At 43.0% G+C, this 25,129-nt stretch overlaps 1 long non-coding RNA gene across 2 annotated transcripts; it reads right to left on the bottom strand.

Moving 5' to 3' along the window:
- Positions 1–20,273: 20,273 nt before the first annotated feature.
- Gm29854 lies at positions 20,274–23,978 on the bottom strand. 2 transcript variants are annotated; one of them, XR_384637.2, is made up of 3 exons: positions 23,552–23,978; positions 22,724–22,838; positions 20,274–21,883 (listed from the first exon to the last, which is right to left on the bottom strand). It is a non-coding gene; the product is annotated as a predicted gene, 29854 (long non-coding RNA). The 2 variants fall into 2 exon arrangements; XR_384638.2 differs by having other exon boundaries at positions 20,274–21,833.
- Positions 23,979–25,129: the final 1,151 nt, after the last annotated feature.

Below are 25,129 nucleotides of genomic sequence, written 5' to 3'. Positions count from 1 at the left end.
CCAAACATATGTGGCATGCAAAGACACACACACACACACACACATGTAAATAAAAGAAAATCTCAGAAAATGGAAACTAAGGACAAGACTCATAGAGGTGAACAGAGGAAAAAATACTGTATTGTTTTCCAAGAATTAGAATAATAAATACACTCTAGAGAAATGATGAAATTTAGAATCTACACACTGAAAAGAAAAGACCTCCAACCCAGAAGTCTATATACACAGCAATATTTTAATTCGAAAGTGAAAGCAAAATAAACAGATTTTCAGGAAAAAAGGATGTTAAGACATCAGTCTTATGCTAAATGAGTTACTCTAAAAGACTCCTTTAAGCATGTTAAGATTATTCTAGCTGCAAGCATGAACATCTAAGAGGAATGGAGAACTTTGAATATATTTGAATATATGTGTAAAAATGTGTATATCTTAATTATATATGATTTAAAATAAGAACAAGGTTAAAACCCTTCACAACACTGTAACAGACTGCAACTGAGAGTGTAGTCAGGGTTATATCAAGTGGAGGAGCTCACATCAGGAACACAGTTAATGTTTTGACTATTTTCTTAAGCTTCTTGTTTAAATGTGTCTCTATGTGTGTAGGTATATGTATATGATGAAAGCAGATCCCCACAGAGACCAGGAGAGAGCACCAGGCTCCAGGAAGCTGCAGTTATTGGTGTTTACAGACACATGAAGTGGGTGATCAAAACTGGGAACTGTCTTCTACAAGAGCAGCAAGTGTTCCTAACCTCTGTGCCTGTTTTTTTCATTTACATTTCAAATGCTATCCCAAAAGTCCCCCATACCCTCCCCACCCACTCCCACTTCTTGGCCCTGGTGTTCCCCTGTACTGAGGCATATAACGTTTCCTCTGTGCCTGTTTTAAGCATAGTTGCAGATGTACTATAACAAAGCCGCTGACAAGAGCATAGAGCAGGTTTGTACAGTTGTGTCAAAGGAGAAGGTGTATTGTAACAAAAAATAACCCAATAGAAAAGAGAAGAGAAAGAAGGGAGTTATTGAATAAAAGGGCCACATCTATGAAAATGACCAAAGAGATGGAATTTTAAATCTCTACATTATATTGAATGATAGTGGAAGAATTACTATAATTAATGGCAAAGGTCATTAGAATTTAAAAGGTAGGCAGGCAGTAGATAAGTGAGCAGATCAGCAGACTGCAAGAAATATATTCTGTTTGAAAAATACTCCATACGTAGGAGGATAAATTTGTATTGAAAACGAAAGCATAGGGAAGTTATGCCAAGCAAACACTGTGTGAAGACCATGGATACACTTCTGCTAATCTGAATATTGGCCCAAGAGAGATTGTCGCTGGACACAATAGATGGCATAGGCCCAAGGAGGAGCTGGGATTTATTCATTTATTCAACACATGGCTGCTGTGTTTCCACTGTGGCCAAGGAGGGACAGCTGTCAGGAGCAAGCACTTCAGCCATCAGGGAAATCAGCTGGGAGAGCGTGGGAAGGAGGGAGCTGGGGTCCCTGTGCTAGCCAGGTGTTAGCCTGCCTCACTTGATTGCTCCAAAGCAAAGGGGTTTGAATTTTAAATGTTATTTATTAAATGCTTCTTGATTTAAAAAAGACCTTAATTTTAAATTTATTTAAGAAGAATTTTATGTACTGTATTTTGATCATATTCTTTCCCCTTCCCAGCTCCTCCCAGACCTCCCTACCCATCAAACCTCCAAAACTAATATTTACATTAGTGAAGTGAGAAAAAATTAGATAATGAAAGTGTTCTAAGTGTCTGTGCTTATACATACGTGTGTGTGTGTGTGTGTGTGTGTGTGTGTGTGTGTGTGTGTGAGAGAGAGAGAGAGAGAGAGAGAGACTGAGAGTGGCTTCTCCCCTCCCACCCATTGGTTCTATTGGTTGAGCTCAGGAGTTTAGGCTTCCACTGCAGGTGCCTTCCCCACTGAATCATCCTAGCAAGGCCCAAGAGTGATACTTTTTATAACAATGAAAGTTCATGATTATTGTTACTGCTTATATATGCAGATTTGTAAGGATTCCATCATGCAAACAAACATTCTCATCGCAACCCCATTAAATCTATGAGGAAACAGATTCTTGAATGGTGGGCCTCACCCTGTGACAAGGTGTACAAATGTCAATCCGACAGGTAGAGCTCTGAAAGGGAAGGAATGCTTTATGTTTTTTTCCCCCGGGGGATGTGTAAGTTCCCTCAGACTTCATACACTGAAGCCAGAGATAGCATTGGAAACTTTATAGCAGCTGAACTCACCTAGAAGACAAAGGTCAGGGTATGGCCTTGAAGGAGTTGCTATTCCACAGGCAGTGGGTTGAGCACCAGCATTCATCTCTCTCTGCTTCCTGATTGTGGATACAATTTAAATAGCTGCCTCAGACCCCATGGGACTTGCTATCCCGCTCTGATGGACTGAATTGTCACAGGTGAGCCAAAAGAAACTCTTCCTTCCTGAAACTGGCCTTTCCAGTGTTTTGTTTAGCAACCAGAGGAGTAAATTCAAAGCCCTAAATGCCAAAATGATGCTTGCAGGTGGGGACTTTTGGTTAGAAGGTAGTTAGGTATAGATGAAGCCATAAGAGTAGAGTTCCCAAGGTAGGAATAATGTCCTTAAAAAGAGACACAGATACTAGGGCTCATTGAGCATGGCTCTGGCTATTGGGAGACTAAAGCAAGATCATAAATTCAAGGTCATCTTGGTCTATAGAGCGAGTTCAAGGCTAGCCTGAGTACTGTAGTGAGATCCTGTCCCAAAATACAAATGTAAAGGCTGGGAGTGTAGCTCAGTGGTAGGTAGAACAATTGCTTAGCATGTGAGAGGTCTCAGGTTCACTATCTCTAATACACACACACACACACACACACACACACACACACACATACACGAGAGAGAGAGAGAGAGAGGGAGGAGAGAGGGAGAAGAGAGAGAGAGGGGAGAGAGAGAGAGAGACTCTACCATACAATGACATAGGTATAAGGCATAAAAAACAGCTGAGAGCCTTCGTTAGGAACCGGATTGACCACCACCTTGGTCTTGAATTACTTGGTCTTCAGAACGGAAATAAATCAATGTCTGCTGCTGAGGTCAGATATTTTGTTATAGAATCCTGAACTGAGTAATACCATGGTTTTCTGCTCCTGTTATAAAAGTGCATCTCTATGTTATCCCTGGCAAATTTATAATATTCTCACCTTCATATCACATCCCATATAAGTGAGGCTGCATTTCAGGGGCTGAGCCTCAGCCTCCATGTGAGATTACAGCTTATTCTCCAATTAATTATGCAGCAGCATATCTGGCTAATAAAATCTAAACAAAGAGCTTCTAATGCAATTCACAGTCCTCACCCCCCTCCACTGTGAGCAGGCTGTCAAACATTATCAGATTCCACATGTAAAGCAGAGAGAAGGCAGGCATCATCCCCACCTGCTTAGCAGGACTGTAAGCAGAAAGCTTCACGTCAGAGAACAGTTGGCTGTGCAGATGGCTCACAGAGAAGACTTGGGGAAAAGCCACTTGCTGATTGCAGCCTGGAGTCTGGAAGAGACCATTTGAGGGTTGCAGACAGAGACACTTCTTTGGGCTTCTTGTCTTGGTCCAATGAATGGTTGAGAACTCAGAAGGAGAACGCTTCAACATTAGTAAAGAGGTGCCCCAGGGATGCTTTATAGACATCACTAGCAAGTGTCATGGTGAAAACGGACTCTCCTGTTTTACAGGTTAAGAAAAATAATTGGAAGCCCGACAGGTAAAGTGATTTACCTAAGACTGCACAGCACTTATTGATCCTCGGCCTTGCTTTTGGGTGGAAGGTCTTAAGATGACCACTGGGTGATGACCCTACCCCCACCTCTGGAATTCTGAATAGAGATACCAGAGTGTACTGTCTGACCTTCAAGATGTGTCTTTATAAATGGAGAGAGTGAGGTGAATACATAAGGGTCCAGTTAAAATTATTAATGTGCTGAACTGTGTGATCACGACACAGTCTATCTGTCAAGGTTCTCTGTAGGAACAGAACTGGTATAATCAATATTTATTTATATTAAGAAGGTTTATTAGATTGTCTTACAGGGTGTGGTCTGGGTAGGTCAGTAATGGGTGTCTTGTATTATCGGGATGATAATCGGATAGTAACGCAGTTCATGAAGCTATGTGTCTCAGCAATCCCAATCGGGGCAGAAGACCAGACAATTCCTGGTGAGCTGCTGGTCTTCAGTCCACTTTGGAAGCCTGAAGGGTTTCAGTACACAGCCTAAAGAAGCTGGTCTACCATCAGAGAGAATCAGCAAAGGCAGCAACAGAGTAGATGAGAGTAGAGGCCTATTGAATACAAAAGGGAAAATATGTCTGTCTTCCATCTCCTTTAAGCTGTTGGCAAAAGGAGCCACCCAAGTTTAGAGTGGGTCGCCCCACATCAGTGAAGACCATCGAGGCAATCCCCTGCCTTCATGCCCAGGCCAACAATGTACACCATCCCTCATTGGGACTGTCTTCCCAGGGGATTCTAAATTGAGTCAAGTTGACAATTGAACTTAACCATTTCACTGACCGCATAGGATGGAGCACCCCAAAGGGAAAATAGAGTAGCTTTCCAGCTTAGAACACTGCAGAATGAAGAGCATCTTCACTGTATGTCAGCATACTCTTGAAGTCTCTTGAAGGTGAAGAGCCTCATTCAGCCTTCTGCCCAGTGCTTCGGGTGCTGTCAGGAAATAATTATTAAATATGCAAATAAAATTAGAATCAAGGAGTAAACTCTGATATCATCTATTACACACATGGCAGGTCATGAACACCTCCTGTGTTTATAGATACTGTAATGTCACACCCAGAGAAAACCTGCCCTTATTACCTCTAGACATTCAGATTTCACAGAAGCCAACTCAATATCATGATGCTGTGCACGCAGGTGATGCCTAGGTTGGCTGAGGAGATGCCTCAGCAAGGAAAGTACTTGCAACATAAGGACAAGAACTTAATTTTGAGTCCAAGTATCCACATTCAAGCATATTTATAATCCCTGTTCTGGGGATGTAGAAGCAGGAAGTTCCCTGGGGGTCCCTAGTCAGACAGTTCTAGCCTCAGGTACCACTGAGAAAGCTTTTCTCCAAAACTCAAAGTGGATGGGCCTTGAGGAATGACAGACACCCAGGGTTGTCCTCTTAAATCCTCAAAAAGTTATGTGCAGTGCACATCTGCACACGTGCACATATGCACATAGGTATTTGAGTGTGAGTCAAGGAGCTGTGATTTAGTAGAAACACTGGATTTTTAAATATTTGTCATAACATTAAGGAACTATTTGCTTATAATATTCAAAGAAATATAAATGTGGATGATATATGACTTCATTGGATAGAAAATATGAATTATAAGCTATGGCAGAAAACAATTACCAACACTAACCCTGTTCCTCAAGTAATCATCAGCAAAGCCTTGGGTAAGCTACCGAGCCTCTTGGAGCCAATGGGTTTTGCTTTATTGTTGTTTGTTTGCTTTTCAGACTTTACTGGGAAGATTGAATGAGAACATGTACCATAAGTAAACAACACAGAGAGAGAGAGAGAGAGAGAGAGAGAGAGAAAGAGAGAGAGAGAGAGAGAGAGAGAGAGAGAGAGAGAGAGAGAGAGAGAGAGAGAGAGAGAGAGAGAAACTCTAGCATTTGGAAACTTTCTGTATAAATATTAGTATCTATGATTTATTGCTAGTCCTTCAAGTTACCCAGTAATTTGGTCTCACAGTTTTACACTTCACATATCTGCTGGTCCACACACAAACATGAGCACTCACACATTCACACACTGTAAAGTCTATAAAGTTCACTTGGGATCAGGGGATTAGGATTGTCTGTAAAAGGTGATGGCGTTCCTGTAAGCAGAGACTTCAAATAGTTTTCCAATGAAAAATAAATATTTTGGAGTGAGGAAATAGCTCAATGGTCAAAGCAGCTATCCAATAAGCAAGAATCCTAGAGTTTAGATCTCTCTCTGGGGGTCCTGTTAGATGCAGGTGCATATCTTAGCTTACTTTTGATTTCATCCCTGGACATTAGAGTCAGGGAATCTTCAGAGTGAGTTGGCTATCAAGGCTCACTTATTAATGAGGTCTAGGTTTGACTGAGAGATCCTGGCTCAGCCAGGATGGTGGAAGAGTGAAGATTTCCAGAATCAACCTTTGGTCTCCAAATATGTAGGCACATCTGTGCATGCACAGCTGAGCACACACATATACCCACACATGCAAACATGTAACTCACATGTATCCACACCACATACATATGAAAAGCAAAGACAGTAAGTACTCTGTTACTGTGAATTAGAATCAGGGGCCACAGTTTGCAAGGTTTTACATTCATTGTGTTTCTGTGGTCACATATTTTGATTAGAAGCAACTTAGGAGTTTAGTGAACCCAAAGATCCAGCTTAGAGCCCATTGCTCTGGGGAAGTCAAGACAGGAGCTCAAGCATCTAGTTAGCTACTTTGCATTTATTGTCAAGAAGACTGTAGTAAACCGGGCGTGGTGGTACAAGCCTTTAATCCCAGCACCCGGGAGGCAGAGGCAGGCAGATTTCTGAGTTCGAGGCCAGCCTGCTTTACAAAGTGAGTTCCAGGACAGCCAGGGCTACACAGAGAAACCCTGCCTTGAAAAACAAAAAACCAAACAACAACAACAACAAAAAACCAAACCAAAACAAACCAAAACAAAAAACAAACAAACAAACAAAAAAAGAAAACGAAAAAAAGAAGACTGTAGTAATCTGAGTGGTTAGCAGACACTAGCAGAACAAGGCTCACTGAATCAACTAAGCAGAGCACACATGGCTCACGGAGACTGAAACAGGAAGCCCAGGGCCAGCCTGGGCCTGCACTGGGTCCTTAGTATGTATGAGACTGTTAGCTTGGTACTTTTGTGGGTCTTCTAACAGTGAGAGCAGGCAGGTCTATGACTCTTTTGCCTGCTCTTGAGATCCTTTTTCTCCTAGTGTTGTTGTTGTTGTTGTTGTTTTGTTTTTCTCATCCAGTCTCAACATGGGGGCATTCACCTTGTCTTATTGCATCTTGTTTTGTCCTGTTTGGATTTCCCTCTTGGAGGCCTGCTCTTTTCTGAATATGAAATGGGGGTAAGAAGTGGATCCTGGGAGAAGAGAAGTTTGGGAAGGTAGGAGGCATGGAGACAGGGGAAATTGTGGTTGGGATGCACTGCATGAGAGAAGGATCTATTTTTAATAAGAAGAAAAAAAATAAAGAGACAATGAATCTAGCGTTCTCTTCTCTTACACTGTTCAGGATTTCTTGTCTAGGATTTGGATGGTGATGCCCACAGTGGGCTGGGCCTTTCTATGTCAATTAATGATCAAGCTGATCTCCCATAGATCAACTTGATCAGGATAATCCATCAATAAGATTCTTCTCAGGAGATTCCAGGCTTGACAAGTTTATGGTTGTAAGGACTCATTACAGGAAACTATAGAAACGCAGAAGCCTTTCCCCTTGATCCTTGGACACAGGGTAGACTATTTTCTCTGTACTAAAAGTGTAGACTCTTCATAGAAGGTAGGTATCTGTCTTGAATTCCACAGCTTATGATGAATTCTCCAGGGAGAGATAAATACACAAATCTTCATAGAATATTTCAAATGACTCATGAGGAGACAGCTGCCTGGACGTCTGGTCTCCTGGTTTGCATATTTTCTTGTATATCCTACAGTGACTGGTCACTTCATTGACCCTCCTGCCTTACTGCCATTCCCCAAATTTCTACTCCAGATTTTGTGTCCTCCATTAGAACATCCTCAATGTCCTCAGTTAGAGGTGGGATGGGTTAGCAGTTTTCCTCCTTTAGCAGTGCCAGGAAGGAAAATATGTCATATCAAGTTTTATTTGTTCATGAATACTTACCCTTTATTTATGACACAAATACTGGCCATTGTCTGTCTCCTGTCTCAGTTCAGGACATTGACTAGCTAGTCATGAATAGGAGATACAGAGTGTTGCCTTATTTAGAAAGAGATATAGACCACAAGCAAACACATTAACATCTAAAGAACACAAATGAAATTAGTCCCGAGTGCTGTGAGAGGCTCAGAAGCAGAGTGAAGTAACCGTGCCTAGACTGGTTGGAGGAGCTGGGACATTGGAAATGGCAGGAGTCAGTGGATGTTGGCTGAGTTATACAAGCATTCAAATGTCAGCTTGTTAGCAGGGGCTAGATGAGGGTTAGGGACTAGAGAGTAGTCTCAGGATGCCACAGGATGTGCAAAAAGCCAGAGTGGCTGAGATATGGCAGAGGAAGAACAACTATAACAGGCAGTGTATCCAACCAGTCCTTCACAGGAATATCAGGCAGGAATTTGGATAATTCCCCCAATTTTATTAGTATTGGTTTTCTCAGGTTCACAACTTGTGATCTCTCTATTTGTAGGTAACCTGGCAGGAACATACTGAGGCATAATGTCTCCTTCACTGAAGTCCAGATTGTAGGAATAAACTCATGGCTCTGGGAGTGCAGCTTAGCCTCCCTGCCCAGAAGCCCACCATTGTCTCCAAGCTGTCGTCACCTTCCCAGGGCTCTTGGGAAGTAACCACACGTGCCAGTTTATGTCAGAAATCATCCACACAGGAAGCCCTCACTTGCAGTGCCTAGAATGGATATGAGGAGACACCGCAGTGACTTAAGAAGGAGACAGTTCTTGGAAGGACAAGAGCTTCCTGTGGGCATTTAATTTTGTGCTTCCAGTCCATTCTTTCTCAGCTGGCATAATATATTCTCCTTCTGCTATGCTTTATTGCATTCATAAGGAATGTCTACCATTACTCTGGTGTCATTTGAGGACTTGAGAATTTGTGAATATTTACAGGTTTTGTTTTTGTTTTTGTTCTGTACCTCACATAAAAAGGCAACACGGCTAGTCGGTGTGATTCTCTTTACAAACTATGGGTCTGCGTGATCAGCTGGTTGATGGTGAGTCCCAGTCCTGACTTTTGCTTTTGCCTTTGAACTGTGTGACTGTGTGTGCAACTCATTTCTCTGTTCAACTCCTCAGTTTGCACAACCGTGAAATGGGGATAAAAATCATGAGTCTATAGAGTTTTTAAAATAGAATGCAACAATGTAGGCAAGATAAGATAGGCAGCGATGATCAGCAAGCAGATCAGCACCATCAGCACCATCAGCACCATCACCAACATCCTTTGGTGACATCCTTGTCCTCATCCTCCACCATCAGCAGCATACCTTCCTCCTTCATCATCAACATCATCATCTCCTTTATTTTATGAATTTGTTATTTCTCTTGCTCTTATGACAAAATATGGGGTGGGGCAAACAACTTAATCAAAGAAGGGCTGATTTTGGTTCACAGTTCAAGGGCATAGTTCATCAGGGTGGGGAAGTCATGGTGATAGGAGTCAGAGTCGAGTGGTCATGTTACCTCTATTGCTAGGAAGCAGAGAAAATGGCTGCTGGGACTCAGCTCTCTCTTACCTCTATATTCAGTCTGGGACTCCAGTCCACAGGATTGTGCCACCCACATTGAGGGTTAGTCTTCCAACCTCTATTAACCCAGTCTAGAAGTGCTCTTACATACAGGCCCAGAGGTTTGTCTCAGACATGATGTAAGGTCCTGTCAAGTTGACAATCAATATTCATCACCACACATTCATCTTCCTTCATAAGCAGCATCAGTGTCCCATCCAATGAGCATCTCCTTTACCTTCACCATTATCCTCGGTACAAGCATCTGGATCACAATGTATAGAGTGCAAAATTGGAAACCTTCTCACTTAGCCTTGGATACTGCATCCTTTCCTAGTTAGTTCTACATCTGTGATATCATGCAATTTTCGACGTTCCATGTCTCAGTTTCCTTTCTGAGGGTGAGAACAGCACCCACGTCATAGAAGTGCAGTGAGAGTTATCTACTTACAACTCAGAGAAAGTGCATAGAATCAGGGGTGGTCATCGAGAGAAAGGTGTGTTGGTCTGTGATATCCAAAAGGGGAACTTACGTTCAATTACCAAAGCCTGGTCCTGAGACTAGAAGCCAGATGCAGATGGAACTAATCTGTTATTGTCTTGCTTCTTGATGCCAAAGATAAATGTGATGCCCTGAATCCTCAGCTCCCCCCTGCCTGGTGCCATTCTGCCCTCCCCTTGTGTGCCAGGAGATGGCTCCCAGAGGAGACATTGAGTCTGCAGCCCAGCTTGTGTCTACAGGGGGAAAGTAGTGGGATTTCAGATAAAGCCTCCAGCCTCACCCTCCCCACACACTCTTCTTGGTGAACCCTCTAAGGTCTCAATAATTCACCTCAGTCTCCAGGCTCAGACAGGTTGCTTGGAAAAGCAAGTTCTGAGCCAAGGGTTTTGGCAGGTCTTAAAATATTTCCTTCTGTGTGACTGAGAATCACATCTCCATTATGGGCACCTGGAGTGCAGCAAGGCATAAAAACACAGGAATGAGGAACAAACGCAGCCTCAGCTTATAATTCACCCCTGCCACTGTGAGACTCAGGAACAACTGATGGGACTTGCAGGGTGAGATCTGGGAGAAATGAACAGATAACTTTCCAGTCGCATTTGCTTTTATCATATAAAATATAATTAAGCGTGTTAATAAAGCATTTGCCTATTACCAGGGGCAGCTTCTGATTGCCTCTGAGTTTGTAGTGGCTGAGGATTGAAAAATGAATGTAGCCATTTGAACCCTTTGCCAACTCCTACAGGGTTGCCTATCTTTGCTTCCACTTCCCAGAGAATGCAGGGAGTCCACAAAGGTGGGCTATAGAGGTCACAGACAAACACAGAGCAAGAATTATGTATGGCTTCCCTAGGACAAAGTGATGTATGTGGCAGTTTCAGGTATAATCATTGTAGAAACCACATTGAACACTAAGATGCAGGAGGCACAGACAAGGTATTGCTGTTAAATACCTCATTCATAGCAGAATATGTGCTGTATTGTGTATTTGTTAATTAGTTAATTAATTAATTATTAATATATTAATAATTATTCATTTATTAATTAGCTGTGTTAGAGATTGAACTCAGTGCATGTGAGCAAGCACTGAGCTACTGAGCTCTGTCTCTCTGATTAGCTGTGTTGTTAAATTATCAGAAAACAGGAGGAATAAAATAGAAGAATATGAAGGTAAAGAATAGGAAGGGTGATTAGCTCAAGCAAAAAGTCACTCAGCTATAGTGCCAAGAGGTAGGGTTGGATCAGTATATTCTGAATTTATTAGTCATGGCTGCCAAACACATCCCTCCCACAAACACACACAACACACATATATACACAGTATAGAGACATTCAGACCCATACACTAAGATACATAGACACACACACACACACACACACACACACACACACACACACACACTCATACTGACTGGCCTTACATGTATACTCTCTGCTAAGCCTCAATTATTTATTGACCTCTACATCCCAGGAAAGTCATATTAGCTCTGTATCTTTATGCTACTGTGCACCAGGCACCATACTAAATATTTTCCATGAATTATTGCATTCATTTCTAATTTATAGATGAAGAATCTGAAAGATGGAATAATTTTTCAGCCTAGAGTCATTCAAATCTTACCCAGGAGAGGCAGATTTAAGAGCGCAGTGCCTGGCTTCTGTCCCCACCATGACCACCCCTACTTCTTCATAAGTGAAAGATAAATGATGTGAAACAAAGACCCACAGAGGCATGGAGATGTCTGCAAAGGCACAAACCCACCACCCATGAGGAGTGAGAGATCAGCTTTGCTGACTCCTCAACTCTTGGCCTCCTTTCTGGATTTTGACTTGCAACCTCAGCCGATGGTGCTTGAACATAGACTCCATTTTCGGTTTGCCATTGCTGAGAGTCTACTGAGATCACAGGCTTAGGCAATTTGTAAAAATCTACTGGAGGAGATTGTTGAAAGTTGATGGCATTAAAAATCAGTGCAGATTCTGCACTTTGTACAGATTCAGCAGCAGCAAGCAGTGGGTTGCTGAGTGGGAGTGGACTCAACATGGCTGGTGTGGGATAGAATTCTAGATCTCGGCGTCACTCCTTGCAGGAGCTTCAATGCCTCCCTTCCTGTCCATGACTCTTCTGGTTTTATTGAGTATTTCATTTCTCTTGCCCTAACATCTCTTAGTTGGCTTCCAAGTAAGGGTAAAATTTTAGATTTGTATACAATCCATGGTCTCAGGTTCAGGGAGATTTCTTACCAGGAGTTCTAGAGCTCCTGAACTCATGGCTGTGGCTATGCTAACGGCAGGTTCTCATCAGTTACAGCGATGTGGCCATCTCGTGTAGACTAAGTCACCGGATCAGAGTAGAGGATTTTCAAATAAGAAAAGACCAAGTGATTGGATCTTATTCATGAAATTATGTTCCAAGGCCCCAAATAATTCACCAAGTTTAAAATAATACCAAGTTCTATAGACACTATGTATTTTTATGTATATACAAAACATATGTCTCTATATATGGCTACAGTAAGAATTAGTTTATAGGTTAATTAGGGTAAGAGATTGACATGATAATGGATGATAACATAGAACAACCATACCAATGAACTGTAATCAGAGTTACATGAATGTTCTTTCCTTTTGTTTTTTTTTTCTCCACCTCTCATTACTTGAACATAAACATTGTGACTCTTCAAGACTTGGTCTGACAAGCTAGATGTGTCTACTTGAGTGAATAATGGTTGGCTAGCACATATGATGTAGCTATGTTGGGGAAATGGTGATTGATGTCTCAGGTGGACTTGAGTTGGGTGGTATGAGATGTCATAGTATTAAGAATGGACAGGCAACTTAAAATTTTATCAATTGGTTAGTTCTAGAATGTTCCACTTAAGTTTTTTTTCAGACTATAGTTATCTGAGGACACCTGGAACTATAGAACAAAAGTACAGACAGGAGGAGTTGTGTGTCTTTGTTAGAGAAAAAAGACACAAGGCAGGCAGCATGGTCAGGCCCACTGCTGACCCAGACCCAGGCCTCTCCACATCCATAAAAGGATCTCTGTGGCCCCTTGGTCCTATCTGCACTGCTTATGAAGAGCTCAGACCTCACTTACTGTGTGTCACTGAGGTCTGCTGAAGCAAATTCTGCAGTGTACATCAATATTTCTCCCAGAATTTGTCATCAGAAGATGATTCCATCTTTCATACTTTGAAACCTGTGCTTCCTTTCATCTGAACTAGACATCTGACAAAGGTGGAAGTCCGTGTTCTCAGCCTGGTGAAATCTGGGTATGGAGGGCATCATTAATGACTGATCACAGTACCCTGCAAAGGCAAAGTACTAGTGCCCTCTTTAAGCAGTATGAATGTCCCCATAAGCCCAGGAAGAAGAAAAACCAGCAAAAACGACAGAAAGAAGCCACAGAGAAAATGGATTGAAGCAGCTGGGAAATTGTCTTTTAATAATCAGGAATCCATGGAGAATATCTAGCCAGCTTTGCCCACAGACAAACAGCTGTGCAAAGAAGCTTCAGCAGGCTCAGGTGCCACCAGTCATTTGCATCCATTTCTTTCTTGTGCTTCGGAATTCTGTAGTGAATCATCTCTCTGCCACAGCATCAATGAACCCACACACTTCCTATTACTCTTTTTTCTCTCTCTCTGCACTTATTCTGTTTTTCATCGAAGATGTGACAGTGAAGGTCTTTTTTTAAATTAATTTAACAATTTTTTATTAGATATTCTCTTCATTTACGTTTCAAATGCTATCCTGAAAGTCCCCTATACCCCGGTCTCCTACCCACCCACTCCTGCTTCTTGGCCCTGGTGTTTCCCCTGTACTGAGGCATATAATCTTTGCAAGACCAAGGGCTTCTCCTCCCATTGATGGCCGTCTAGGCCATCTTCTGCTACATATGCAGCTAGAGACACGAGCTCTGGGGGTTACTGGTTAATTCATGTTGTTCCTCCTATAGGGTTGCAGACCCCTTCAGCTCCTGACAGTGAAGGTCTTTAATGCGCATCTATATCAGCCTAGAAATTGCATGTAAGCAGCGTGTGTCAGGGGGTTATGTAAGTGTACATGTATGTGTATGTTTGTGGAAGTGTGCATGCATGTATGTGTGTTTGTGCAAGTGGAGGCAAGAGGTTGACCTTGAGTGCTGTTCTTTAGGTGCTCCCTTCTTCCCCCTCCCTCCTCTTCCTCCTTCCTCTCCACTCCTTTCCCTCCCCACTCCTCCTCCTCCTGTACGTATGTGTACGTGCACACGGATGCCCATAGAAATCAGAATAGGGCTTTAGATCCCCAGAGATAGAGTTATATAGTGGTAAGCTCTGTGATATGAGAGCTGGGAAGTGAAGTGCAGTCATTTGGAAGATCAACTTCTCTTAATCACCAAGCCATCTCTTCAGCAATCTTTGCCTTGGTTTCTGAGATAAGGTCTCATATAGACCTCGAATGAGCTGGTCAGAGAGTCTCAGCCTCTGTCTCCTTAGCACTTAGATTACAAAGGCATGTCACCACACTGGCATTGGACATTTTAATTTAGTTACATCTGCTGAGGCTGGAACGTGAGGAATCATCAGGGAAGTTGGGATCTTAGGAAGAACTTGGCAGGTGCAGGCATGGTTTCTTGACTATAACTGAGCCAGGGTGCTATGTTTCCTTTACTTAGTTACCAGTCTTTGAGAATGGTGACAATAGTGACACTCAGTGATGTTTGCACACAGTAGGTCTTGGATGGGTGGGAGTCAGAGACTTGGATACCACAGGCTAGTTGAGGCAAAGGACTAAGAATTCAGACACATCTTCTTACTTGATTCTAAGAACTGTTTGTGAGGCCCACAGACTGCCAAGCCCATTTTATGGCAGAGAAAGTGTGACTGTGAAGACGCTCAGTCTAGTCAGTCATCAGACACTTAGATCTGCTCCAAACCTGAGCTTATCAATGTTTCTCTGAACTAACCCAGGTCCTGACACCATCTTTCGTAGTAATTGTCTTAGGGTTTCTATTCCTGGACAAAACATCATGACCAAGAAGCAAGTTGGGGAGGAAAGGGTTTATTCAGCTTACACTTCCACATTGCTGTTGATCAACAAAGGATGTCAGGACTGGGACTCAAGCAGGTCAGGAAGCAGGAGCTGATGAAGAGGCCATGGAGGGATGTTCTTTACTGGTTTGCTTCCCCTGGCTTGCTTAGCATGCTCTCTTATAGAACCCAAGACTATCATCCACCCACCAGGGGCCCTTCCCCCTTGATCACTAATTGAGAAAATGCCTTACAGCTGGATCTCATGGAGGCATTTCCCCAACTGAAGCTCCTTTCTCTGTAATAACTCCAGCCTGTGTCAAGTTGACACAAAATCAGCCAGTACAGTATCTTATGAAGAACCCTCATCAGTCAAATAGCGTGAATGTAAATGTAAGGAAATAAAATTATTTTTAACACAAACATCTGGTTATATTTTTTAAATCAAAATGTTTTACAAGCTTTCATACTTTTTGTTAACATAAGTATGGCCAAGGCACTAAACAAAAGACAAGAAAACATTTATGTCAGAAATAAGTTATTTATAAATAAAAAGCAACATTTGTGTGGATCCATGTTTGTGGGGGTGGACACATATGTACAGTGCCTGTTTATGGAGGCCTGAGGATGGCCTTTGGGGTGATTCCTCCTGATGTCTCTCATCTTGCCTTTAGAGGCAGGATCTCACCTGGAACCTGAGATTCCCAAACCTAAGTCAGCAAGGCACAAGGATCCCCAAATGCCTGCCTCCCCAGCATGAGAATTATAAATTTGTGCCACCAGCCTGGCTTTCCACTCAGGTGCTAGGAGTACAACATGGGTCCTTGTGCTTAAGTGTCAAGCATTTTACTGTCTGAACCATCTCTCCAGCCCCAAGAAGCAACATTTATAGTGGCTGAAAGCCTCTAAAATCACAGCATGTGTGTCCAGACCTTGTGCCTCCTGTTTGCCAAGTGTACGAATTTGATAAGCCTTTACAGCCTCTCTCTGACTCAGCTACCTTTGCTGCAAACTCCCCTCTAAGGTGGCAGCAATGCAAACAGGAGTTTGTACTTAGACAGTACTTAGATGACTCACTAGGTCATTTGTTCTGCATGGGGCAGATGTAATTACTAGTATATTTTGTTAGTCACAGTGATGACAAATGTATTGTATGCTACCGTAGGACGTTCATTTCTTAGATAACAGTATATATTTTATTAATTATATTTTATAATATGTATATTATTATACTATATATTACACATGCATGTATATGATATATAGAGTCTATACATATATGTATATAATATGTTACATATATAACATATAATATATATTGAGAATATATAATATATATTGAGAATATGTGTATATAATGTATTGACAAATATATATGTGTGTATGTTTATATTATATGTGTATAATATATAGATTATATGGATATATACTATATTACATATATAATATATTACATATATGTTGAGAATATATAATATGTATATAATATATTGACAAATATATGTGTGTAATTATTATACACACACACACACACACACACACACACACACACACACACACACACATATATATATATATATATATATATATATATATATATATATATATATATATGTATAGTGACAAGGTCTGTGATTTCCCTAAGCCAGGTTCCAAAGCCCAAAAGCATCCTGACCTTTATTCCAAATTGAGCATTATGTGGAAAAAATATGAATACAAATCCAAACAGAAATTCTTCTGTCCCACTGTGTGCTATCACACACCAACTTCCCAAGATTCCTGGATAGAAAAGAAACTCCGTGCAGGGAAAAATCGGCTTCTGTTTCTCCCTCCTTCAGACAGGGCTTCAGATAATCCATGCTGTCAGTGCTGATTCAGTGTCTAGTGGTTGAGTCCAGTACAACAGAGTGCACTGTCCTGTAAGCAGCAGGTACCCATCCTGTGTGTGAGAAAGTCAGTGCAAGAGGAGAAAGCAAGGACAGAAGTTGGCATGAGCTGGATGCCTTCTTACAAAAGTGCCTAGTAAATAGTCAGATGTGCAGACCAAGAAGTGCTAGAAATGAACCTGTGTAAGCTAGAGCGTGGACGCTGGAACCTGGTAGAAAGGATTTCTGGAACTACATTATGACTACAAAGACTGATTGACTGATTAGAATTTCAGTGATCGGGAAAGGTTGGAATGTTGCAAGTCCAAAGCCAAAGTATGGTGGATCATCTCTATCATCCTTCAAAGCCATTTATTATTGTCCTTCTCTGTATGTTACCTAGCGGCTCTGTGACCAGTAGCTAATACCTTTGGAATATACAGACAGAATCTTAGTTTCCATCTTTCAAAATCTGGGAATGTTGTCAGGGTCTTGGGCCTGTAGTTAAAAACTTTTACACACCAAGTGCTTCCTTTAGTGTGTTCGAAGTGCCTTAACATATGTTTTCCTTTGTCCCATTAATGTAAAACTTCCCTGGACTCTTGCCTGGTGGGAACCATGGTATTTAAGGAAACCTAAATCTACTCCTTGGTCACTGCCACTCCAGAGTAAACTGTCTCCTTTATTCTTTTGAGGTGAGAGCTGTTTCTTTCCTTGACAAGCCTCATACACAGCTCAGTCCATGCAACATGCCCAGGGCAGTGTGAGAGCTGTCTCTCCTCTGTGTGTTGTGCCCTCACCACCAGTTTTGCCTTTCTGTGCTCGAGAGGGAATGTAGGCTGTAGCCTGTGTCTGCTGCTCTTACAGACAGAACTGACTTAGCAAGGTCTCTGGGTCTCAAGGTCAGGATTCCATACCTTGCTGAGCTGTGTGCCATATCAGTAGGCCCTAAGCTGTGTTATACTCCACAGTGAGTACGCTGACTGTCATGGGAGGAAGGCCATTGGTAAAAGGCCTGAAAATGGCCCAGGTCCTCATTAAGGGATTTTCATAAGCTTTATCTGGGTATCACAAACTATTAAATCTTTTGAAATATTTATTCGTACTGTTGTTATTCTTTTTATTAAATTTTAGAGAACTTTGCATGAGGTATTTAATCATAGTCTTCCCATGACCACCCCATTACCTGCCCATGAAACATTGTGTCCTGTTTAAACAATATTGATTTGTGTGTGTGTGAGTGGGGTTTGGGGGGCGGATATGTTTGTGTGAATGTAGGTGCATGCCCATGGAACTTACTGCTCCTTGTGGGTGCTGGGAACTGGACTCAGGCCTTCTGCAAAAGCTATTGGCACTTCTAACTACTTCTAACCACAAAGCCATCTCTCTAACCCCCAAAAAATTGGTCTTGGAATGCTGTAAACTTCTTCCTGCCAGAGCTGTGGTCTGGTACCTTTTGACTTGATCCTTTGGGCAAGACTGAACTTAGATCAACTAGGTCTACCTTGATTTGCTTGAACCTGATTTGCACGACCCTAATTTACATGACCCCAACTTTCATGACTCTAATTTGAGTGGCAGAGATTGAACAACTAGAAATTATGTGCACACCAGCTCCTTATGTTTTTTCAGATTGGACACCAACCAATATGGGCTATCCCACTATGTTTGAATGGATTAGAGCCAGAAAATAGTACCCAGAAAGGTTCTCTCACTCCAGGGCCTGGAGAGCTTACCCAGTAGTAAAGCATATTTAATGTTTTTGCCAAGGTCAGTTCTTAGTACCCACAACCAGAGGTGCAAAGTCTGTAATTCCAGAGGATCAAACCCCCTCATCTGGCCTCTGTGAATACCTGTATACACACACACACACACACACACACACACTCATTCACACACAGTTAAAAATAAAAGTAAAAATAAAATCTTACAAAACCATATCTTTTCTCCCCAACATAATACTTTTATTGATTATTTGGAAATTTGACATAATGCATCCTGATAACACTCACTTTCCAGTCTTATGAGGTCTACCCCTGCCCCCTCAATACCTGATCAAAAAATAAGGAGGAGAAGGAGGAAAGAGGAAGAAGAAGAAGAAGAAGGAGGAGGAGGAGGAGGAGGAGGAGGAGAAGAAGAAGAAGAAGAAGAAGAAGAAGAAGAAGAAGAAGAAGAAGAAGAAGAAGAAGAAGAAGAAGAAGAAACCAAGTTAAACTCCCAGTGACCATCCTCTTAAAGAAAATTGAGTCTTTCCTCACCCTCACTCCCCACCAGAAGCCATCAACCATGAAGAACTAAAATTCAGCATCTCTATCACAGTTTTAAGAGTTCTCTTCAATGACTTCCTGTCCAGAGTTTCTTTTGGGGGATGTAGGTGGGGGTGGGGAGGAGGAGAGGTTGTCACAGAAGCCTTCTGTGTTTCTTTCTCAACTGTGAGTCTCCAGTCACCAATACCACTGCAAATGAAGCTACTTTGCCCTTTACAGTTGGCAGCAGCATGAGTCACCAACTTCCATATGATTTCGGGCTACATCATGGGCCATGGACATCAGCATTGTCTCAAGTGGCAATACAGACTGGGAACATCCACATGGCCACCAGTGGTAAGAGAGACCATGGACATCAACACATCCCCTGACCACAGCAGGACCACAAACACCAACATGTCCCTTGGTGGCAACAAGGGCTAGAGATATCAATATGCCCCAAATGGATATCTACTTGTCCTCTATTGGTAAAACAAACAATGAAGATCAGCATGGTCTCAGGCAGTACCATTACAGAAGAAACCAACATGGCCTCTGATGGCTACAGGGACAATGGACATTGACATGAACTACACGGTAGCACAGAATTCAACATGGCCTCCATCAACAGCACAGATCACAGATACCAACATGGCTTTCGGTGGCAGCACAAACCATATGGACCATAGGCATCAACATGGTCTGGAAAGGCAGCATAGGCCAAGTATATCAGCTCATTCTGGGATGTAATATGGACCACAGACATCAACAGGACCTCCTGTGGCAGCACAGACCATGGAGGTCTTTCAAGGAGACCCAACCAACAAAAAGAACTGTTCTCCATCACAGACATCCTGTTGTTGCTCATAGCCAGGGGGACCATGCCACTGAACAGCAAGTTTGGGCATAGCCTTCAAGAGCTCTGCCCTGCTGGCCTTACTTGGCAGTAACATGCTCCCTGTCTACTGAAGCCTTCTCCCATGCCTGTCACTGCCTTCCACCACACACTCACCATTCCATTCCCCCTTCCCAATCCTCCAAAATTTATTTGTTTGTTGGAAGTGATGTTGTCATCGGCAGTGTGTCACACAGTATATTTTTTCCCAAACAGCATTATAAGCAAATAACTCATTGCAATGAAACATTTGTTTTTTCAAAGTTTGTGATTTCGGAAGCACCATAAATGGTGCACCATTCCTGATATCCCAGATACCTTGCTGTTGCCCAGAGTCTGGGCGATCTTGTAGCTAGGCAGGGTGTTGAGAGCAGGTCCTTGTGCACTCCTAGCTGCTACACATTCCTTGCCCTTGGTGCTTGATGTCTTGTGGCTTGCCAGGTAAGACCAACGTGCTTGTAACCTGTGGGCAGTGCTGGGGCCCTTCCTCCCTAGCAGGGTCCACAGGAGCAGTAGCTCCATGCTGTGGGTTGGTTGGTGAGATGAAGATGAACCCTATTCAGTAATGCCATGTTTCCAAGAGAGCTCCAGGCTACGGAATACCAGTTGTCCTCTCCCTCAGTGGGGCAGCTTTGCTGCTCCATGCTCTCTGTTTCAGCAGGGCAAGCAGTGGCTGGCTCTAGGACTGGTCGAATTCAGTAAGGAGATGCTCTTTGTCTCTTATGGCCTCGTTCCCATTCCATAGTTTTGACATTTTTCTGCTGCATATGGCTCTGTTCCTCCATCTTTTCTTCCAATGTCACATTTTGCTTGGATCCGCCATGGATCTCTCCAGTCTTGGGGTTGCAGTCAGCGGCTGCCATCTTAAGTCAATCTTCTACAAAATTGCATCTTACTATCCCTCACTCTGAGCATCCAGCTGAGCCCTCATCACTGTCCAGTGAACTCAAGGATGGGAGGAGCATCAGTAGACAATAACATTTGACTCTGTATTGCAAGGTGATTCTGCCTATCTTGAGACTAAAGACTAAAAGCTTCTTTGGAGCAGGGTTGATTTCTGAGCATGTTGCTTCACAGATCCTGGTGGCTTGGGATTGCTTAGAGGGTGAGGCACAGTGATCTTGAGATCAGGGCCCAAGTGGACAACAAAGTGAGGTCCTGTGTAAATAATTCACAGAGATCCTGTCTCACAATTTAAAAAATAAAATAAAAATGTGTATGGGTTATAGCTCAGTCACTTGCCTCACATGCACAAAGTTGTGGATAATGTTTTATTCTAAACAATCACTGTCCTCACAAAGCAACCCTGATGTCTTTCTTAATAGGCTGTGGTTCAGTTTGTTTTGATTGACAAGCAAAATCTCTGAAGGAAGACAAGTGTGGTTACATACTCCATTAGTGCCTCCCCTGGGAGAACTGCTGTCCTGTCCCGTGGCACCTCTGCTTCCCAGCAGCCCCACTGCTCTTCCATGTGGGCGGTAGCTCATCTTCGACAGGTCACCGAAGATGCCCCTATCCCCTCATACCCCTTGTCTTATCCCACAGCTCTTTCACAGATGCACCGTGCATAGCAAGAGTAACCCCTAAAATGCATTCTTAGCTGTTTCTTTTTCCCATTAGATTGTAGACACACCGTCGCTGTCATAGGTCCACAGCTCCAGAATAACCTCAAAGGTGACTCCAAGGTGTCAGGGTGCGAAGCCTCTCAACTTCACTGCCTTGGTTTACTTGATGTTTATGTTCTGCATCTTTAGAAAAGAGCATCCCAGGAGTTCACCAGGGTCCTGATAAACACATGGTGGCATAGCCCTGGAAGGTGAAATTGAAGAACCAATCTATACATATTAACATGGAGAGATCTGGAAAAGAAACATCATACTGATAGCATAGTAAAATATCATTTGCTGGAATCACAATCCTAGTCTATATATTCTTTCATGATTAATGGAAATATTCAAAAGATGGGCAATATGCACAGAGAATCTTTATTCTTTTGGAGAGTAGGATAAAAAATGACAATGAAGAAAACAGCATATGTACTTTGACTGTTTTTAGAGGAAGGAGGGCAAGTGAAGGAGGGAGGCCCAAGATCTCAGGTTGAAGGAAATCTGAACAAGTCAAACCCCAGAGCAGAGTGAAAATTTTTTAATAGGAGCAAAGAGACTCATGGCCCTTTTTATCCATAACAAAGAAGAATCAGGGAAAGTGTCTTTAGGCAGAGCCAGTCCTTCCTCCCCACCCTGACCTCTTCCCTGCCCTTCCATCCACGCTCTTCTAGCTCTGTTACTGTCCTTTTTTTCTTCATGTTACCTGCAGACTAGTCCTCCTCCTTTTGATTCCCCTCCACTAGCTTTCTGTCTTTTATGGGAGCTATAAATTACACACACATATCTAAGATGCTAAAGGCATTTGAGAAAGCCAAATGGAAATCTACTACCATAAAAGCTTCCTAAAATATATACACATACATATACCCATACCTCATATGCATATATAATACATATACAATGGCATTATCTCATAACAGAGGGACAAGGGCTCTGCCAGGCACCACACTAAAGGGTGTAGGCTATCTCTCTTTGAACTGTTGGTCGGGAGCGTCCCTTAGACTTCCTCAAACACTGCAAGCTTTTTGGCATTACTACTGTATGCTCTGCAGAACTTGATGGTAAGACCCCACTGATGGAAACAGCACATACCTGAGTCACTGGCATGGATAAAGCAAGCTGAAGACTGGTGGGACGGGAGAGGGACTGGAAAGGAGGAGCTGGGGATTGGACTTCATCAGAACATAGCAAGTGCTTGAATGAATTTCTCGAACAATAAAAATAATATAATTATAAAACAGAATCGGGGAAAGATTAAAAACAAACACAACAACAACAACAACAAAGCAATTTAAAAAAAGAATTGCTCCTCCCAATCCTCCCAATTCTTGTGGTAATTTCATTGTCTGGCATCAGGGCCTAAACTTGAAGGGTCCTCACTCACAATGAGCTCACACCCATTTGAGAAAGTTTTGCCTGGGTTGGGGCTCTGCAGAATGTGGAACACCATTTACCTGAGCCTGAGGGAAGGGGTGGGGCTCAATGCTAAAGTTTTGTTAGATCTAAGAGCAACTGAGGGAAACTAGATACAGATCATAAAGGACCTCAACCCCCCAAAAAAGCAGAGGTCCCAAGCTGAGCACAAACTTCCAGGAAGTCAACTCTAACTGCTCTGTGCTGATTGCAGAAGAAAAGCAGCTGCTTCTCAGCCCAGCAGCTGCAGGAAGTGACAGCAGACCCTGCAGGTCAAAAACAACCTGTCCTGTTAGGGAAATGGCTAACTTCTCCATTCTGTCTGAAAGGACAGCCCACCCCCCTCCCATCGCCTGAACTGAGAGAAGTCCTGATTGAAGCATAAAATCTGACCATTGTGCTTCTGGGTCTTTAGGGCACCTCTCTAGCATCTTACAAAGCCTGCTGCAGCTGTTGGAGTCATGTAAATTCTCTTCTTTAATTTCTCCCTACAAACTTAATTCTTACCTAGTCTTACAAGAGATCACACATTCTCAGAGGTTGGCCAAAGATTGGGCAGAGCTGGGAACTGAGTCATATTTCTAAGAAATAACTTATCAGACACAGGGCAGCATGGAGCCTCATGGAGCAGGAGGTGGGCACAGGACTGCTGATGGGGAAGCCAGCCTGGGGTTACTGAGCAAGGACAGCTTGCTTTAGTGAAGCTATTTCCTTCTGGTGAAACATGACTATTGGCTTTCAGGAACCAGGGAGCTGCTGACTTTTAGAAGTCCTTGGCCCAGAGTCACACAGTGAAATGAACTGAACGATAGAGCTACTGTGAGGTCCATGGTAAAGAGACCGGTCCAGAACAAAGGTGGGAAGTAGAGCCTCCTCTAAGGTTCCCACACACTGTTGACTCCCCCTCACAGCTGCATTGGGTCTTATCGTGGTGCCAGTACAGAGGAAGTGGGCAGATGACTGGGGTGGGGACTCCAGTGATGCAGCTTTTGTGACTCATCACACAGGTAACAGTGGAATGATACAGCCAATTTTGAATCACCAAAGACTCACCAAGACTCCTGTTAGTAACCTCAATAAACTCATTGGCTTAGCATTTGGTCTTTGGTGCCATCGTTACTTTGGCCTCTCATGGGTTCCCTATCTGGGAAGAATAAACATGTATGTTGTGTCTCTCCAGAAAGTATTACACAGCTCCTTTATGTCCAAGAGAGATTCACCAGGTTTTCAAGCATTCCTGTTTTGTGAAGTGGGGAAACATTGCTTCTGGTCTGGGTCCTGGCACAGAGAGTTCCTCCTTGCCGCCGAAGCTGGCACAGGCTCCTACTCAATCAGTAGAAAATCATTACTGCGCCATGAGGAAAATTAAACAATGCAAGTTTTACAAGCTCCAGGGTGATGCTGAGGAATGAGGTGCTGTCAAGCAGCCGGGCTTGCTTGCCCGCTAGGCAAGCCACAAACAGTCCCTCTTGCAGTCATCTCTGAGAACAGGGAGCTGTAGTAAACAGGGAGCTTTACTTGTGGTGTGCAGAAAATATGCAGCCCGGAAAAGCAGCCCTGTGGAGTAGCCTAGAAGTCTCAGGGACAGGACTGGAGATAGGAGGACCAATTGCTTCATTCCAAGTTCAACCTGACGTCATAGAACCATTGTGGCTCCAAGGCAGGTAGGCACTGGGTGCCTTTAGCCAGATGACAGGCAGCAGCAGCCCTTCTGACGCTTCACCCATTATGACTGCCTTGGACTTGATGGTCCCAGTTTCTTATGTGATTCACCACCAGCCAGCCAAGGGTATGTTTGCTGAGGTATGGGACACACCAGTACTCGCATGCGCATGGGGTGGGATGCTTCAAACCTTGCTGGTTCTTAAGGAGTGAAAGTTTCCTCTTCCCAAACATTCAGATATCTGAGCATTTCCTTCATTTAACACTCTTTTAATGATTTCTCTCTCTCTCTCCTTCTCTCCCTCTATCCCTCCCACCCTCATTCCCTTTCATTGTTGTGTATTGATCTGAGAGGCTCTAACAGGATATGAAAGGGAACTTCTTGCGCGCGCTCGACTGGCCAGGAAGAACGACGCTGCAACA

This window comes from Mus musculus, chromosome 16, assembly GCF_000001635.26.
Source record: "Mus musculus strain C57BL/6J chromosome 16, GRCm38.p6 C57BL/6J".
Classification (NCBI taxonomy): Eukaryota; Metazoa; Chordata; class Mammalia; order Rodentia; family Muridae; genus Mus; species Mus musculus.
This window is presented reverse-complemented; position numbering and strand designations above follow the sequence as displayed.